Source organism: Eupeodes corollae, chromosome 1 (genome assembly GCF_945859685.1).
Source record: "Eupeodes corollae chromosome 1, idEupCoro1.1, whole genome shotgun sequence".
NCBI lineage: Eukaryota > Metazoa > Arthropoda > Insecta > Diptera > Syrphidae > Eupeodes > Eupeodes corollae.
Genome location: NC_079147.1, coordinates 225,016,666 through 225,036,390, shown reverse-complemented (window position 1 = coordinate 225,036,390; position 19,725 = coordinate 225,016,666). Strand labels below are relative to the sequence as shown.

Genomic DNA, 19,725 nt, shown 5'->3' with positions numbered 1-19,725 from the left:
CCAATTATGTCATATTCCACACTTATGGCTGAAACACAAACACGCTTCAGCTTCGGCTTCATCTGTGTTACGTTGGACCTGCTTCGAATTGCTTTGAATGACACTTCCAATATGACATTTCTAAAATGCCACTTCTGTCATTAGCAGCTGTTATTTTTTCTCAAAATAAAAAAAATTAAATGTATCGCGGAAGAATCTGAAACGTGTTTGTGTTTCAGCCATTAATGCGCCTTTATTGAAAAACCTTTATTACATTCTGAATTAAATTTAAAAAAGCCTGACAAAAACGCAGCATTTCGTTCATATTTCTAAAAGCTAGCTAGAGTTCTGTTATAGTGTAAGGAAGCAAAACAATATAAGTCTAAAGTCTACACCACGTAAACTTGTAAAGTCCAACTGTCTTGTGTAATTTTACAAAAACCTACCCATTATGTTGACAATTTGTTGTGACTGCAGAATGCATTTGTATTTTCAATACATTTTACCACTGCAGGGGAATTCATCATCATCTTTTTTACTTGCGACTTTCATCGCCTCGTCTCCCGAGCCTCATGCCGCGTGTTGTCCGGACTTCTAGCTAGCCTGGTCGTCCCTCTGTCTGCAGTTTATTATTTTTTTGTTTTGTATTAATTTTACTTATATACGAGTATTTCAATGGAATACCTTCAGTTTCATAAACAGTCATCAGCTTCCTTTATTCTTTCCGGAGTTGAGTTCCATTCCACAACAACAGGAAATTGTAAATCGTTCTCGATGTCGTTTTTGTTAATTCCTCCATAAGTATCTACAAAGCTTGCTTACTTGCAACTCGCTCCTTTAAACACTTTGTTGTTGCGGAATATATAAATATTTTCAAGTAGTAAACCACGTGCCACATGTGAGTTTTATTATTATTATTATTTTTTTTTGTTTTGTTAATTTTGCACGACTATATTACCCTAAAGTGGTGATTCGCTGCAATAAGGCGGACTTGCACTGGACTGGTTGAACTGACCGTCCACACCGTCAATTCAAGTGGGATTTGCTGCAGTTTCATAAAAGTGTCTCTTTTGTGAGTCCAGGGGTAACAATTTCTTACTTTTGTATTAGATTTGTCCTTTATTTTCAAAAAACATTTTGAGTTTGAGAAAATCAATTTTACATCCACTTTTTTACTTAAGCTTGATGAAAAGTCTATAATATTTGTTTTTCTTTTATTTTCAGGTGAGTTTTGCTTTTGGCAGAAGTCCAAGTAATTCGTAAGTAAAGTTTGTTTTTTCTTTCCAAAAAATAGAAAAGAGCCACATTATTTTTCAATTGCGATGATTGGAGGAAAACTAGTTTATTTTTGTTGTATTTATTCCTGAAAATCGTCCTTCGAAATAAGGACAAGTTCTCTTTTTTTTTGTGGATTTCCTAAATAATCATCATCCATTCTGGCAAATGTCCTAATGGAATGTTGAGGATATCCTTTCACATCAAAATTAATTCTATTTTAATGACACATATAAGTTTTTTTTTATGTTACACTCTGACAGCGAAAATTGTGTCATCCTTTCGAAGGACATTCACCTTTGATAAAAAGAAGAAAATTATAAACTCCCCTTACATCAATTGAACTTTTAATCCTTGGGTTAATTTTTTCTGTTTTTTGTTTCTTTTATAATTTTCACCTTTCAAGTGAAAAAATGATTTCACTTGTGGGAGTTCTATACCTTCCTTTCTCACTGTTTCTTCATTCCTATATATCGTAAGTATACATAAGGAAGGTGCGGTTAAGGTGGTCGCGAATGTCGTACTTTTAAGTATTGGTTTCCAACGTGATTAGGATATTATTTGTTGTGTTGAACTCAAAACCACAAAATAGAAGAGGGGATAATCTGTATCTACTCGTAACGGTCGCGGTGGTGTACTATAGAGCCGTTTTGTAAATGTTGGGGTGCGCATTAGGGTAGGTTATTGATAGCCAAAGGAAGAGGGCATTTATGACTGACACTTGACCTGGAAATAGTTATTCTTTAGTAAAGTAGTAATAGGGAAAAATAAATGTGCACAAGTTCTGTGAACCTGCATTAGCTTGTATTATAGGTTAAAAAAAAGACATAGGGAAACTTTTTTTCTGTCCGATTGAAATCCTTCAAAAGACATTCGGTAAAAATATCTATCGAGTAGTTTAGGACTCTTACCACACTAACCCCACCGGCTTACTAGGACCTATCTATGAAAAAGAGGCTGGGATGCGACCCACACTGATAACTTCCCATCCAATCTGTTGATTTGTCTTGCTTAAAAGTTTGTCTATATGTACTAGTATCGATTTTACCAAATTTGCGTACTATTTTTTATAGATTTTATTTTTTATGAAAAAACGGACTGTTTTTATATAAAAATCACTGAATATTGAAAACAATATTTTCTGTAAAATAAAATAAGTTTGAAGCCAATATTTTGAATTTTTGAAAAGCTATTTGAGTCGAAAGTAAATGTTTACCAAGTTTTAGTATTGTTTTTTTTAGAGTTTTATTTTATCGAATGTTGAAAACAATATTTTCTATAAGATAAAATTAGTTTGAAGCCAATATTTTATAGATTTGAAAAGATATTTGAGTCGAAAATCAATTTTTACCAACTTTTGTTAAATTTTTTTTTAGGTATTTAATTTTTTGTACAAAAACTGTCAATTCGATTTTTTTAAAAATTTTACTAAATGTTAACAACAATATTTTTTGAAAGATAAAAGTAGTTAAAAGCCAATATCTACAATTTTTGAAAAGATATTTGAGACGAAAATCAATTTTTACCAACTTTTATAAATTTTTTTTAAGGTTTTTATTTTTTGTAAAAAAACTGTCTAATCGATTTTTCTCAAAATTTTACTGAATGTTAACAACAATATTTTTTGAAAAATAGAAGTAGTAAAAAGCCAATATCTACAATTTTTGAAAAGATATTTGAGTCGAAAATCAATTTTTACCAACTTTTATTAATTTTTTTTTTAGGTTTTTATTTTTTGTAAAAAAACTGTCAATTCGATTTTTCTCACAATTTTATTGAATGTTGAAAACAATATTTCTTATAAGATAAAATAAGTTTGAAGCCTAAATTTTAAGTTTTTGAAAAGATATTTGAATCGATATTTAATTTTTACGAACTTTGAGTAATGTTTTTTTTTAGATTTTTAGTTTTTATAAAAAAACTGTCAATTCGATTTTTCTCAAAATTTTATCAGATTTTTAAAACATTATTCTCCGTGGCTCAAAATTGTTTTGGAGATGAAATCATATGTAAGTCGTTAAATTTAGGAGGTGACAAATTTTTTTTTTCAGTTTTTTTGATTTAGAAAAAAAACCGTTAGATAGATTTTTTTCAAAAAATATACTTCTTTGAGATCACGTTACAGTCTATTATATAAAATTTAATTCAAGTCTCTAGCGTTTTTGGTTCGTAAGATATTAAGGGTTAACCAAAATTTTCACCTTTTTTTTAAACTGCTATGGTAAAAAAACCACCCACGCAATTTTCTTGAGAGCCCTTTCTGCATCTTTCTGCCTTATTATCTGTATAACAAAATTTATTTGAAGTCGATATCTCTTCTGGTTCTTGAGCTATGGACGACGAAAAAAACGTCGCGAACGTACGGACGTACGAACGTACGTACACACGCACGCACAGACATCTTTCTAAAAATCTTTTATTTCGACTCTAGGGACCTTGAAACGCCGAGAAATGTCAAAATTTTCAATTTGACAAATCGGACCCATTACAATAACTTCCTATGGGAAGTTAAAAATCGACAAATTACTTTTCTCCCCTAACTTAAAACTTTTAACACTTTAGGGAAAATTTGTAATTTTAGTACTGTCTCACAGCTTTCAAATCATGAGGCTTGGTTCTTCTTAATCTCCGAAGATTGTCTCGTGCACTTATGAGGATCTCCATTTCAGAGTTGGTATGACTTCGCAGTCGCTGATTGTGTGACACAGCGTGTTTTTTAACCACTTCTGTAACAATTTCAATTTGAAGGCCGTAATGAAGATCGCTATTTGAAGGCCTTGCTTTTATAAGATTAGTTTGTTTTGGATAGATAGGTCCGAGTTCTTTCCTATTAACTAGTAAATTCTTCTGTTCTTACAGTTTAGCTCTTCACTTTTCTTTAAGCGTTGCATTGAAATTCATTCCAGGGAATTTGAAAGTATTGGATTAAAGCCATTGTCAAAAAAAGAATTTATGGAAATATTAAGCAAAGGATTTCAGACAATCATCACCGGCTTGTGAGGCAACGATCAACTGCAACTAACTTGTTTCAATACCTTTCACTTTTGTACGAAAGGTATTGAACGGGGTGAGCAAGTTGATGTCATATACACAGACTTTTCAAAGGCGTTGGATGGAGTGTAGCATGACGTGTTATTAAAAAAGCTAGAACACCTTGGTTTCCATTCTCAATTTTTGAAGTGGTTAGATAAAAATTTTACAGATCGTACACAGTTTGTGAAAATTAGGTGTAAGACATCAAAAACGATTTATAACTTTTCAGGTGTTCCTCAAAGAAACCATCTCGGACCACTTCTGTTTGTTCTTTTTGTAAACGACTTTTCTGACCTTCCCGACTGTGTTAAATTTTCTGAAATTTTACTATTCGCTGAAGATTTGAAAATGTACAAACTTTTCAATTGTCCATTCGATTGCAAACTTTTGCAAGATGACCTTAATTGTATTTTTCAGTGCTGTGAAAATAACTGATTTCATCTCAATATCTCCTAGTGTAAGCAAATGTGTTATACTAGAGCACACAGCCCTATTCACCTTGAATATAAGGTTAATAATACCAGACTTGATAAAGTTTCGGTTTTTAAAGATTTAAGTGTTGTTTTCGATACGAAATTAACTTTTAATGATCACCACTATATGATTTTGAAATCAAATAAAATGCTGGGTTTTTTAATGAGAAATTCAAAGGAATCTACTATAATTTCATTGGTGAGGTCTTCGTTAGAATATGGTAGTTTCATTTGGTGCCCAGTGTATGCAGTAAGCATTAATACAATAGAAGCTGTTCAGCGTAAATTAACTAGATATGCTCTACGTAAATTGAACTGGGTAGATAAACCTCGTATAACCAGAGGTACTTACTTTTAGGCTTAAAAACCCTTCAAATCAAAAGGAAACAATGTTTTGACCGTTTAGCCAGAGATGTTATTTGTAATCATATACATTGTTCTATGCTGCTTGCATTGTATTCAATTCATGTTCCTTCAAGTCCTCTCAGGGAAAGAGGTATCTTTTTTTCTATACCGGGTCATTACACCTTGTACAAAAAAAAATTGGTCCTTAAATACTTCCTTGCGGTACAACGGCTTTTATTTTCTCTAGTTCGTAGTTATTTTGGTCTTATCGTAACCTAAACAAAGGCCTTTCATAGCTTAATTTTAGTATTACTTAAGACTGCCTTGTAAAGTTCCTTATAGTTCGTACTTCAGTCCCAAGAGTCAAACCTTTTCAAAGGCTAAAGCAACGTGGAAGAATACCGCGAGCATACTTGTTTTTCTTCAAATGATGCTCTTCTACATTTGTAAATGGTCTGTCGTGAAAGGCTTGTTTCTAAATACAAACTGATTGTTTGAAAGTAGTCTTGTTAATCCTATTTATTTGTAGAGACTTTTATGAAGAATGTTTGTGAAAAGTTTAGCCTTGATTGGGTGTTTTTTTTGTTGGTTTTAATAAATCGGAGTTTTTTAAAGACTATCATAGGCGTTTCCTTAAAAACCTGGAGCAATGAGTGATACCACCGTACTGCGGTGATTCTTTATTAGATGACTTTTTCTGACACATGCTTTTTACTTCCTTGATGGTGACAAAAAGAATTTCACAGTTGTTGTTCCGATAAATGATCTACAGTCGTATTTGCTGTTTATGGTTTAAGAACGTTCTCGAGATTTTCATAGCAAAAAGGTCAGCCTTTTGTTTCGGGTTTGCTGCTTTCCAAAAAGAAAGGCATCTGTAGTTAGATTCCTTAGAAATCTACTTATTTCTCATTTCTGAACTAACTGATTCTTTTAAGTCACTTAGAGATTGTCTTATCATCTGGAAATAGTGTTCCTTGCCATTTCTTCAAGCGCTTTTTTTTTCTCAAATCAGTTCCTTTACTTAACTGGATATTTTATTCCTTTTCCTACCAAATTCGAAATAGTTGAAGTATTTTCTTCTACAGACTTTTGTACATCAGAAATAAATTGTTAAACTTCATGATCAATTTTTTTGTATGAGAGATCTAAAGTTCATAAAAATTCGTTCCATTTTTTTTCTTATTTACTAACTAAGGATTATTTTTTCCTTCATTTTAATAAAATTATTGGAGTATGGCCTGATGATAACTCTTAGTTAGAATTGACACTAACATATATGATTTCCTTTAACACCTTTAACAACAAAAAAGTTTTAAGGGTCTGATATTTTGTTAGAATTACATGGCCAATATTTTGGCGAAATAGAAGAATAAAACTCGCAAACTTAGTATAGCCGTTTACCCTTTTTCGTTATAAGCCTAGATTTTCATTGGGTCTATTTAACATTGAAGTCGTAAACTATAAGGATACTAGGTCCTAATAATTTTAGGGGTTCTGCGTAGTCTTCTTCAGTTTCAGAACGTCTAGAAGGGCAACCAATACTTATTGTTACTCAACAATCGATCATCTCTTTGTTCTGAAAAGCATTGAGGATTCATTTATAAAAAAAGGAAGAAGTTATACGCGTTTTTCGTAGATTTTAAATCTGCTTTTGACACGGTGAATAGGCACGCTCCTTCTATAAGCTCTTAGGGATGGGAATGTCGTTAAAGTTTGGAAGAGTTCTGCAAAGCCTATATATAAATGCTAATGCTAATGCAGCAATTTGGAATGTTTCTGTACCATTGGAATGGTTTAGAACGGAATCAGGCCTTAGACAAAGTTGTACGATGAACCCAAGCCTATATTTGCTCCCTTTATCGAAGACTTAGTCGATTTCTTACCTGGTGGTACCGAACACGCTGGAGAATTAATTGAAGCACTGTTGTTCGCGGATGATATTGTGGTTCTCGCGTCATTTTCAAGTAGTGATTTTGAAAATCGAAAAACCGAATTTTTTAGTATCTACTGTAAAGTATGGAACGTAATAGATAACATGGAAAAGTCCATGATTATGATTTTCAAGAACGGAGGAGGTAGAAACTGCCTTAATGAAAAATTGTGAGAATAAACAGATAGTCAAATTCAAATACCTTTGATTGAACTTAACAAAAAATGTAAATATGAAAATGCATCTGAGAGACAAGGTTATAAGCGCAAAAGCCGCCATTAGCGCATCTTGGAGAAATTGTTTCTCAAACAAAAGTATTGCACACAGGAGTAAGTAAACTGTTTTTAAGGCAGTAGCAGAATCAATCTTGTTCTGTGCAGCTCAAGTGTGGGAAGCGATGCAATATGAAGATGTGGAATAATTGTTACGCTTCTGCGTCAAAAGAGTCTTCTGACTGCCACCAAATTCACCAAACTTTTTGCACGAACACTTCGAATGCAGATTGATTATGTGCTCAAAATCATAAATATGGATAATTAAGATAATGGCTGGATTAAAAATGGATAAAACTTGCTATAGGGATTGTGACATGGACCTTAACACAGAAACCTTTGATTTTTACCACTGAAAGAGTCATTGCACCACCTTATTGCAAAATTGGATGATATATTATGGAGAAAATGCCTTAATGAAGCAAATTACAGTCAAATCAACCAAAATTTGGAAGCGAAGAACTATTTTCAAGTGAAAGAAGATGTATTTCACTTCTTAGCTTTTAGTTTGTTTTCAACACAAAATTTTGCTGGCTTCCCCATCACAAACTAATCAATTATTGTAATTGGTTTCAATCTTAAATCTTTTATACCTCAATTCTATCGAACAAAACAAATTTGTCAAATACTCGTGAATGTGTATAGAATTCATTAACTCTGCCATCATTCACACCATTCCAAAAGTCCTTTAGAAGAAAATCCTTAAGAATTTTTCTCAAGAATCTATTTTTCAATGATTATGTTGAACAACATAATCCTTCAATGAACGATGGTATCACATCTATAAACCTTTTCTCCTGAATTAATAATAAATTATTATATTATCCGGCGGCGGCGGCACACATCATGACTAAGAATTCAAAATTGTTACCTGACTTAGCTGTGGATATGGAACCTTCTTCTTCTTTTTGTTGTTGTTTGAACAACGTAGGTGGCCTCTTTAGTTTCGCACGACGACAACATCAACGACATTGTGTGATGTAGGAAGAAGGCATTGGGCAAAATCACAGCATGCAGTAAGACACTAGACCAAATTGAAATTGTACGCCTTGTGCAAAACCGGAACCACCTTAAGAAAAACATATCTAACCTATCCACTCTATCTCTCATCATTTTACTTTAAGTTGAAGTAAAGCACATGCAACTTGGTCCATAGCTTGGAGCTCTTGCTGATGATGGGTACTAGTGTTCATCTTTCGCAGAAGGCGAGATGAACGATATCCAAAAGAAGCACCATAAACAAATCAACTTGACCTTGAACTTGGATCTTCTTCTTCTCATTTTTCACTTCTGTATCATATGACATAAAACCCAGCAAGGTAATAATTATTATTTCTTCTCTCTTTTGTTGCGCTTCATGGTGAAAAATCATATCCCAGAGTCGGTTCAGTCTTCTGGGCCCGGCCGCCTTGCCGTTTCCGTTGCCGCGCGCGTGCCTAGGTAACTGTGTGGGACTCGTGAAATATCTGAGCTAAAGAGCAAAAATAAAACAGATACTTAAGGTGAGATCTTTTGGAGTCGAATACAATAGGCAGCAGGCAGCACGCTCTCCATCATCACCGCATTCAAGGAGCACAGATAAAAGTTTAAGTTGTGCCTGCTGTGAGTGAAGTTTATTCTAGCATCAGGCACCGCACAAAGTTTGTGTGCTTGTTGAAAATGGAGGGCAACCGAGATTAAGACAAGAGAAAAATAGGGCCTCCGGGAAAGCGCACGCTTCGTGATGATGCAGCAATACCATCACCACTACCACCACTGCTCTATATCATATTTTTTTTAGTGGTTCCAAGTCAGGAATTTGTCAAGAACAATGCAACACCATCACCTGGAACGATATGACCATGTGATGTGATTACATACCCATAGTTGGACTCTTATTCTAAATTTCTATGATGCATTATGTTCCGGATGAGAATATTGCAAAACAATGAAATGGGGCTAAGGCATGACGTATCACTTAGACGCTGTGCTTTGACTCACTGAATAAAGTCACCTAAAGGCATTAATTACCTACCACACAAAAGATGATCCTTTTTTGTATACCTACGGTAGATATAAATTTCAAATGCTCCTCTTATTGCTTTTGTCTAAGCTAAAGGCTGTATAATTGCTTTTGCTAAGCTTAGGTCTGTGGTCTACTTTAAATATTTGTTTATTGTTTTTGACTCACCGTTTCTTTGTTGAAATCGTAGCGTAATATTTCATTATATTTAAATGATCTATATTTCTTTTTGAAAGAAAACAAACAGTATAGAACTTGTAGCTGTGTTTGGTCTGGGGTGAGATAAAATGTTGACAAAATCAGAGTCTCCCAGAATTTAAGTCCCTAAAACCTTAAAGATACATTTTACAAATTCAAAAGTAAGACACTTGTAACTCCGACTCCAACATCAATCAAATTCTCAAGGCTAATTTTAAGTCTCAATAAAGATTGATATTTTTCGCGTTGAAATATCAATTAGCAGGTGAATTAAAAAAAAGGTGCTCAAAAGCAACCAAAGCCAACCGACCGACCGACCGTGACGTGACGATATGATGATGACCTTTAAGCAATCGGGTTGAAAGTTTTAACCCATTGACATAATTTGTCCTTAACTTAACTATTCAACACTTGAATAAATATTTCATTGTTTAAAAAGATAATATTCATTGATATTTCAGCCGTTAACTCGTTTTACTTACCTATGGTTTTTGTTGCTGATTCAAATTTAACCCTTATTATGGGTTGATGAACTTTTGTGTTTATGGCATTGGCATTCGTTTAAACTTATATACATAATTATATAACAATTAAGAGAATAATATAAACAAAAAACCTATAACCTAAGGCAAATAAAAAAACGAAAAGTAAATTTGAAGTAGTTTTTTATTCGTAATTTTGAATATCAAGTGCGTTCTTGAGATTGGCTTAAGTGGACACTTAAATTCTTACAATGGTTTTATAAAATAAACTGCTCCACCTCTTATAGCTTGTATTGGCAACTTTTTGTTACGGCTTAGAAAATCAAAATCAAGCAACAAAATAATTAAATTACATCACTTTCAAAGGGGATTAGAGCCTCTACAGCTCAGTGAAATAGCTGCAAAGTGTTAAGCTTGCTTTAAACTCTTTTCAATAGTTAATATCAGTCTTGAACACTTTTCATGGAAGATTTTTTTTTTTTAATTCGAAAAATGCGGACATTTCTTTCAAAATGATTCCACAGCAATTAAAACAACAACCTTAAAAACAGATACGATATTTTCAGAAATAAGGTAGGAAATTTGTTTTTCCTAAGTGACACCTGAAGAACACAATGTGAACTTTTAGGGACTTTTCTTTCAACCTCAGGAAATGAAAGAAATCTAGAAGTTTAAAAGAATAATTTTCGACAGATTATGTGTCTTCAGATTTTGGAGTCATTTTTAAATGGTGGCAAAACAACTGCGTAAGCTTTTCCATCTGTCCTACTCGAGAAGTTTCTTTCTGAGTGGATGGAAACAGTATTTGTCCAGCCTGCTTCTAAAAAAGGCGAATTCTACTTATAACCTTCTTCTTTAAAAGGTCATGGAAACTCTGATCAATTTTCAGTTTAAGAAATATCCTGAAGACATAAAGGTCCAACTATAAGTAGGTAAAGTTTGGCTACTTTTTGTAGCAAGGACATAACTGGTCTGATCTCATGGTTTTATTAGCCGAACAGTGGAATAAATCTTTACGCCGTTTTGGAGAAAGGAAGATTATTGCACTTGACATTTCAAAAGCATTTGGTAGAGTTTAACATCATACTGTCTTATCGAATATGCATACCTTTTGAATAAAATTTTTTTTTGCTGGGTTAGAAATTACGTTTTAGAAAGTTAAATTCAAGAAATTTTCTGGTGTGCCATAGGGCTCCGTTTTGATGCCGATACTTTTTTATTTTTACAAATGATGTTTTGTCGTCTACCAGCATATGGGATGCAAAAGCCGTATTGAATTTAAGGCTTCCCATTCCCAATGCTGTTTACTATCACAAAAAAATAACCCTCCCTCAATGTGTCGGGTTTTTCAATAAGAGCGTTACAAAAGTTTTTTTTAAAGAAAACAAAAACGGTTTTGGATATCAATGAAATTCTTTATTCCTGTGAAATTACGTTCGATGAAATTATGTATGGAACTTGATTTTTTTTGCATGTCCACCACGGACACGCTTGCAGAAGTCCAGATGCTGAAGCCATTTTTCTACGGTTTTAAAGCATATAAATCGGCAGATACTGTTGCAATTTCACGTTCGATATTCCTACAAATTTATCAATCGTCGCTGGCTTGTTGGCATATACCATAGACTTGACGTAGCCTCACAGAAAATAGTCTAACAGCATCAAATTGCACGACTAATTCAGCCAAGCGACTGGACCATTCCGTGAGATAACACGCTCTCCAAATTTGGCTTCCAATAAAATGATTGTGACATTCGCTGTGTGGCTTGTGGCGCCGCGCCGGACGTCTTGTTACAACCACATGTTCTCCATGCCAAAAATATTTGGTTATCATTGAACTGTAGCAATCCCCAATCTCATTAACTGCCGATCTTGATCATTACGGAAGAAGTGCGGCCCAATGACGCCGCCGCCAGCCCATAAACCACACCAAACCGTATTTTTTCGGGATGTAATGATGACTCATAGAGTACGTATGGATTGCTACCTGACCAATACCGCATATTTTGCTAATTGATGAAGCCATTTAGCCAGAAATGAGCCTCATCGCTGAAGATGATTTTTCGATGAAAATCCGAATAATTTTAAAGTTGTTGCTCAGCCAAATTCACGAATATACGAAACTTCTGGTGGTCAAGCGACTTCAGTTCTTGCGTCAATTTCTATGGATGTAGGCCAAGATCTTTTAGCAAAATTCGCCACAACGATTTCATAGAGATGCCCAACACTTGAGAACGACGTGTGAGAGACCCATTTGGGCTTTCTGCAACTGAAGCCTCAGCGACAATATTTTCGACACTACGGGCACTTCTTAATGTTGAGGCCACTGACTAAGAATTTCGCTCTACTTTTGAAGCGTCCCTGTTGTTGAAAACCCCTGTACTTGCACCGAGGAGAATGAACCGCTTTAAGAGTGCATCACAAACCAGAGTTATCGAAACCGTCAAAAATTATGTTTAGGGGTTTCCCCGACGATGCTAGAAGTTTTTTACCTGGCGATAATGCACCTACAAAGTTTTTATTCCGCTGGAATTCAAGTACAATTTTCATATTTTGGGTGGTGTTTTAATAACTTACTTTAGCCTTTTGGTTTGAATTAAAAAGAAAGTTTCCAAAACTATAGGGCATTTGATGCTCTCGAAGCCCGTCGGGTCGCCTCAAGGTCGCATTGGGTATCATTTTTTTATCGCTGTATTCATAGATAATGCTCTCGTCAAAAAGCCAGTTGCATTCCTCCCCCCAAAAAAATCAATCGTAATGCACGATTCTTCACTTCTTGAAATGCTCATCAATTTACCTTTCTGTTAAGTACAGGGATTCGTTCCTTAGCCGCACTACACGAATGTGAAATGCTTAACCAGAATCAATATTGCCCACTCGTCACAATGTGCAGAAATTCAAAATCAATGTGCACCGGAATCTTTTCTCTAATCCAGTCAAATAAATAAAATAAATTAGGTGGCTCAACAGTCCGTAGAGAACCAAGGCCTAGTGACTTACAAATCTCAAGCATTCCTGTGTACGCGTAATTGCAGGGATGGAGGGGACCTACAGTTTATATGCCGAATCCGAACGGCTAATTTGAGAAATCACTTTTTCATGACAAGAATTACTCTTGGAGAATTTGTCAATTCCTCGCAAGTGGAAGTACCCGTGAATAAAACTTTAGATGACACAGGCAGGGATCGAACCCAAGACCTCTGGCATGACAGTCCAACGCACTAACCATCATGCCCCGGGTACTACTCTAATCCTGTCATCTTTCCTAATTCCTAGCACTTTGTGCACAACATACCAAAATCAATCTCCTGAACCAAATAGTAGCCGAATGTTTTTGAACATTCAAATTCTCTTTGAAAAACTTATAATAGTTTGATATATTATATCATTTTTGACAGATGTATGCATGCTTAGGTCTAATATTTTTTGTCCGTTGGTGTAACCACATAAAGGCTTTTAAAAGTCCCAGATAAACAAAACCTCTTGTATAGGTACAAAAGATATTCTATGTGTTTACGCAAAAACAAATAACACTTGTCACCAGCTGTCACCTTCAAAATGAATAATCGAAATCATTGGCACTGCATGGCTAAAAAGCAATAGACAAATCATCTCTTAACACCAATGACCGCCATTAACCGGCTTTTTGCATCTTGTTTAACAACCACCACTCTAAGCGTGCGCCTGGCGCACCAGCTGGTCGTTCAGCACGGTTACTAATTTTCAACCTAGACTTAGACTTAGACTATGACATTCTAATTTTCAGCTGCCGAAACTTTTAGTCTCTTTATTTTTGTTTTGTTTCAAATTTGACTTATAGTGAAAAAAAAGTCGCACATGCTTGCTGGCCAAACCAAACCAAACCATTCCGCCAACGTTTATAGTTCTTGTATTCCTACCAATAAACCAACCACACTATAAATGCTAATTGAATTCAGATTATTCAGAAACAAATGGACAAAAGTTGCTTTTATTTGACCAGCACCAGATTATTATGAACCTGATTCTCCCCGTCGTCGAGTCCCTAATAAGTATCTTACCTACTATCCACTGCAGATGGTAGCACCGTGGAGTCTCAAAAAGCTTACATTATATAGACGGGCCACCGACAGTTTCCAGCCTACTCACTTGTGGGCTTTAAGTTTATAAGTCACACGGTCTTAACTTAAACCAGCAATAGCCTACATTATTTTTAACAAGACAACGTACAGAAGAAATCGCACTTATAATTCAATTACCATACATTTCGGAATTGAACTATTCTCCAGTTCTTTGTAATTCTGATTTCTTCAGTAGTCTCATGGTTTCATGGTTTCATTATTTCATTTGTCTTTTTCATTCAGTGACACTCGATTCCTTGACAAAAAGGAAATTCAATACCCAAGACTTCAATTTTTGATGTGAGATTACGATACATATGTTTCCGACTTTTGAATACCTACCATGCAAAGATTTGATCGTGAAACAAGACTTAAAGTTCGCTACCGTCCTTGACGTGAGTTGTCATCAGCTTTTTATAGATTGTTATGAACGTAGAAAAAACTGTTACGAAATCGTCATTGTCGGTATCCCTTAGATATTGTACGAATTTTTAATTTGATTTAATTGACACTTTGACAGGTCAACAATAAGAAATATTTGCATTAATTAATTCAAAATACCGGATGTTTCAAAAACAACAACTGTTTCAGTGACATTCAAAGAATTTTATTTACGCACGCATAACAATTTTGTTGACATAAAAAGTCAGTCAATCAATCAAATCTTGTTTTCTTCTTTAAATTGAAACAAAGACAAATTATTCATAACGAAAGATCTATGGAATTTTCAAATAATAGAAGATAAGTTATTGAAGGTTAACTCGGATACCAGTTTTCTGGGATGTAATATAAGAAGATTGATTTTTGTATCCTTGAAGAAAGATCTACAGCTTTCTGGGAAAATGATCGTCACAAATGGGTGGAAATTTTTGCCTGGCTTGAGAAACCTTGCAAAAATGAACAATAACAATTTTTTAGTATAAAGAAGACTAAATGGTTCTATGCCCATGAAAAAGAGGACCCCTTTAAAATCCTTGCAATAAAAATTAGGTTTCAAAAAAAACTATAGAGCAATATTTTGTTTAATTTATTGAAATAAATAAACAAAATCAATTAAAGTCAATTCTAACCTTAGAAACAATAGGAGTGTTTTTTTGGAAGAACCATCAACATCCGCAGTAGAATCACTGCAGATCAAAGGTAAAGTGAAATTCTGATGTGGATAGAATGCTGACTTCTATTAGAGTATTGAAATAAATTTTCGAGTTCTTCATTATTACACGTTAGTATATTTGATACCTTCTTGAAGATCGATGGATGTGTTCGTAGAGTAGTGTCCAACATAGAAAACACTATGAATTCCTTAAACTCAAGATACATTTTGACATTTCGAAAGAATTTCTTTTCAATTTATTTCAACTTATATTTGCTAATTTAGTTACTTGTGTGTCTTTTTCGAATAATCAACGAACAAACCCCTTTCCTTCAGTTCTTATTTCACTAAGATTCAATTTGCAAGATGAAAAACAAATTAAATATAAATTAGTCCTGATATTTCCTTAACAAATCCTCTTTAGAATTTTCCATCTTATTAAGTTAAAATTAGTTTTGGTCTGAGTTTCGACAAATGAAACCGGACTACTGCCAATCTTTTTTTTACCAGTTTCTTACTGTACTATATATTACTTACTAACTTAAGCTGACGCTACAGTCCTGTGTGAACTAGGGCCTCACCAAGAAACTTCTCCATTTAGCTCGGTCCCTAGCTCAACTGATCCGCGGTCTTCCTCTACTGCGCTGTCCTGTAGGTGTGGATTCAAAGACTTTCCGGGCCGGAGCATTGGTTTCCATGCGCTCTACTTGACCTAGTCATCTTAGTCGTTGGACTTTTACCCTTCTGGATAAGTCTACAGCCTGTACAGCATACGGGACCGTAGATCACACGAAGAACTTTTTTTTCGAAATGACTAAAAGTGCTTTCAACTGCTTTTGTCAAAGTTCATGATTCTGCACCGTATAGCAGGATGGTAATGATGAGGGTCCTATATAGCGACACTTTGGTCCCTTGATAGAGGACTTTACTATTCAATTGCTTTTTTAGCCCAAAGAAACAGTGGTTGGTTGTGTTATTTTCTGCGTTTATAGCGGAGCCTAGATAGACGACGTCCTTGACTACCTCAAAGTTATGTCTGTCGATGGTGACGATTTTATGGAGACGTCGGTGTTGTTGTTCCTTTCCTGACGGCAACATGTACTTTGTTTTGACCTCATTAACAGCGGCTTTATTAGACTTCAGCTTAGTTATGGCAATCTTTACTTCGTCTAAGTCGGGAGGATGGGATTGTTGGCTTTCTTTGTCTATGTTGAATGGATCATCCTGCCTGGCAGCGGAATTCGGTTCGTCGTCGCCAGTATACACTCTGCAGCAGTGGTCCTTCCATATCCTCAGCATTGACTGCTGTTCCACTATGATGTTTCGACTTTCGTCTTTGCAGCCTTCGGTTCTAGGTTTATGTACCTGTGAATTTCGTTTCACCTGTTCATAAAACTTTCGAACTTCATTCCTGCTTTTAAACCTCTCAACATCTTCGACTGCACGTTTCTCATGCGCTCTCTTTTTCCTTCTGAGAAGTCGGTGTTCCTCTCGCCTCTTCTGCTCATAGGGCTCACGAGCAGCACTCGTCCTTTTATGTAGCACCGTTTTGCGTGCCTGTTGTTTGGCTGTATTTGCCTGCCGACATTAATCATCAAACCAGGGGTTTCTTGATGGTGGCTGCTTAAAACCCAGCACATAAGAGACGGCTTCTCTGATTGCATCTTGGCAATGTTGCCACTGGTTTTCGATACATTGTGTTGGTAGCAGAGAACTTCGAGAGATGTAACTTGTAACTCGGTCGGAAAAGCATTTGGCGATTTCTTGCCATTGTAGCCCTCCTTGTTTTGCCTTGGGTCTGGAAACCCAAAGTGCTACTTTGGCTACAAAGAGGTTGTGGTCCGAGTCGATGTTAGCTCCTCGGGAAGTTCGAACGTCCATGATGCTGGAAGCGTGTCTGGCGTTGATCGCAACATGGTCAATCTGGTTGACGGTAGATTGATTTGGAGATCTCCAAGTTCTTTTTTGAATGTTAAGGTGTAGACAACGCGTACTGGCTACCATGACGTTTCGTCCCTCAGCAAAATCTATGAGCCTGAATCCGTTGTCGGAAGTGTTGTCGGCAGGCTGGTTTTCCCGATTATTCCACCAAAGATGTCTTCCCTTCCTAGCTTGGCATTAAAATCGCACTGGACTATTTTAATATCGTAGCTAGGACACTGCTCATATGTTTTGTCCAAGAGCTCGAAGAACATATCTTTGGTGTTGTCATCTTTCTGTTCTGTGGGGGAGTGCAGGCATATCAGGCTGTTGTTGCGGAATTTAGCCTTGATGCGTATAGTCATGAGGAGCTCGTTGATGCACCTATATCTAAAGACTTCTTGCCTAAGTCTGGCTCCAATGACAAAGCCACATCCAAATAATCGCTGTTTTCTCGATAGCAGTCACCATAGTAAATATCGCAGTTTTTCATCCCCTTCTTACCCGGCCCATCCCATCGTATTTCCTGGATGGCGGTGATGTCTGCTTTATAGCAAACTAGGGCCTCCACTATTTTTTCGTTAAAATTAGCTATTTCTTATTTTACGTTTCGTTACTTTTCAGTAAATTGGGCGCACTTCTGTTTCTTATCTGAAAAAAAAAACAGTTTAGATAATCTAGGTTTCGTGGTTATTGCTAAAATTTGTACTTAACGTACAATAAATAACAAAATTGCCATAAGATCGCTTGACATGTTTTGAAAAAGTTTGTTTTAACTATCACATTAATTCAAATTCCTATTCTCATGTTCTTCATCGACCCATTAAAATATCTTTAAAAAATAAATCTTATTCTTAAAAGGATCAAAAACACGATAGTAAAAAACATAAATCTGTCAAATATTCAATTTGAGTTCTTTTATAAGAACAGAACATATTATGTTATTTATTAATGATATCATCTATCCTATAGCAATTCTCCGAAAAAAAAAAACAAATTGAATCACGCAAACAAAAAAATAATAATCTTATAGCCTGGTCAAGACCCTCCAGCTATATTAGATACCTACAACACTTTTAAAACATAAAACAACTTCCTTGTCTTTCTAATTCATTTTAATTAATTGAATTGGCAAATCACATTAAGATCCCTATAAATCTGTCTCAGCCACTTGAAGAAAAAAAAAGAACATAAGTGTACCCGCATTTTGGAAATCAAAACAAAGTTTACGGTGGCGTAACGTGACAGAGTTATGGATGAGAACCATGAGAACTTGCAGAGATTAACATTCTGCAGTTAAGTTATGTTTGTGAACGCTTGAATTTGTTTGGTAAGTCATCACAATTGTATGCTGAATCTAAAAATTCTAAAACAACAAATTTTTATAAAAAGCAAGGTGCAGTAGGATCGGACAATACTGTCAATTCTGTCACTTTTCTGGCAGTAGATGTCAATTTTCTGTAAACAGCTAAATACCTCTCAATAAAATGAATGTGTCTCTTCTTAAAGTTAGCTGATCTTATACTAAAGTTTTACAATCTTTTTGTGAGATGATATTTGTCATGTATATGACAATCAACAATTATTAAAGAAGTCCAAACAACGGCATCTATCGATTAAAAATTTCTAATAATGACGTTTCTAAACAAAGACATCTGTCATTTGCAAACTTCTGTTAATGACGTTTCTCCGGAAATTGTCAAACAAAGCTGTGAGTTCACACAATTCTATGAACTTTGTTATAATATTTGTTTAATAAAAGATCTGATTATTGTTTGCACTTATCTTTAAAACATTTTTGAAACTTAAAGATCTATGTGACGAATTTATTTCTACTTAATCATATAAAAAAAAGAGTACAAAAATACAATGTTGGTTCTTGTTATCAAATTCAACAAGGCATATTTTAAGCAAATATTTGCAAATCTAATGTGCAAAAAGATCAAAGGTATTAATCATCAAATGAAGCCGTTTAGCGTCGGTCTTGTTTTGGGTTTTTCATCATTCTACTTAGATATTTGCTTTGCGTGAGTCTTCTTCTCTAATGAATTTATGACAGAAACCAGAGCATTCAATTTGAATACTAAAAGAAAATTCAATAGTCTGAAAAATAAGGCTACAAAAAACGAGGGTTCGTTTTTCATATCACTAGACTGAGATGATTGCCGGCTTTGTAGGATGTCCCACAGTCTTCGCCAGAAAAAAACATCCATGGGTAACTGAGGTTATCTTAAGTAGAAAAACTTATGAACTTATGAGGTTATTTTCTGGTTTCCGTTTCCTTTTCAATGCTTTGGACTTATTCAAATTTCTGTGTGACTGGTGACACCCTGTATTTAGTAGTTTTATTTAAAGTTCAAAAAGAATTTCAAAGTATTTGATCAAAAAAATACATAAATAAAACCTTTAGGACATAGAAAACAACTGTCTTTATTTTATTGTACCGCCAGGTAACCATAGAGATGTCCGCTCCTTTATTCTAGTTTTTCTCTGTTTTTTTATCTTCTACAACACAAATCGATTTTAAACTATTCAGATATTCATATAGCACTCATATGATTTGAAATATAGAAAACCGTAGGGCAAATTACCAGAGGCTCCAACAACAACCAACAGCTTTTAT

The 19,725-nt window shown here is 34.9% G+C and overlaps 1 protein-coding gene across 3 annotated transcripts in view; it reads left to right on the top strand.

The window, feature by feature from the left end:
* Positions 1-19,725, top strand: part of LOC129953763 (GAS2-like protein pickled eggs) — a 261,851-nt gene that overhangs the window by 58,378 nt on the left and 183,748 nt on the right. Inside the window, exon 2 of one of the 3 annotated variants that reach the window (XM_056067203.1) lies at positions 1,204-1,238. The exons of the other annotated variants lie outside the window; for them this stretch is intronic. The gene's annotated coding sequence lies outside the window, so the exon portion shown is untranslated. The remainder of the gene's footprint in view (positions 1-1,203; positions 1,239-19,725) is intronic. 3 annotated transcript variants of the gene reach the window in all.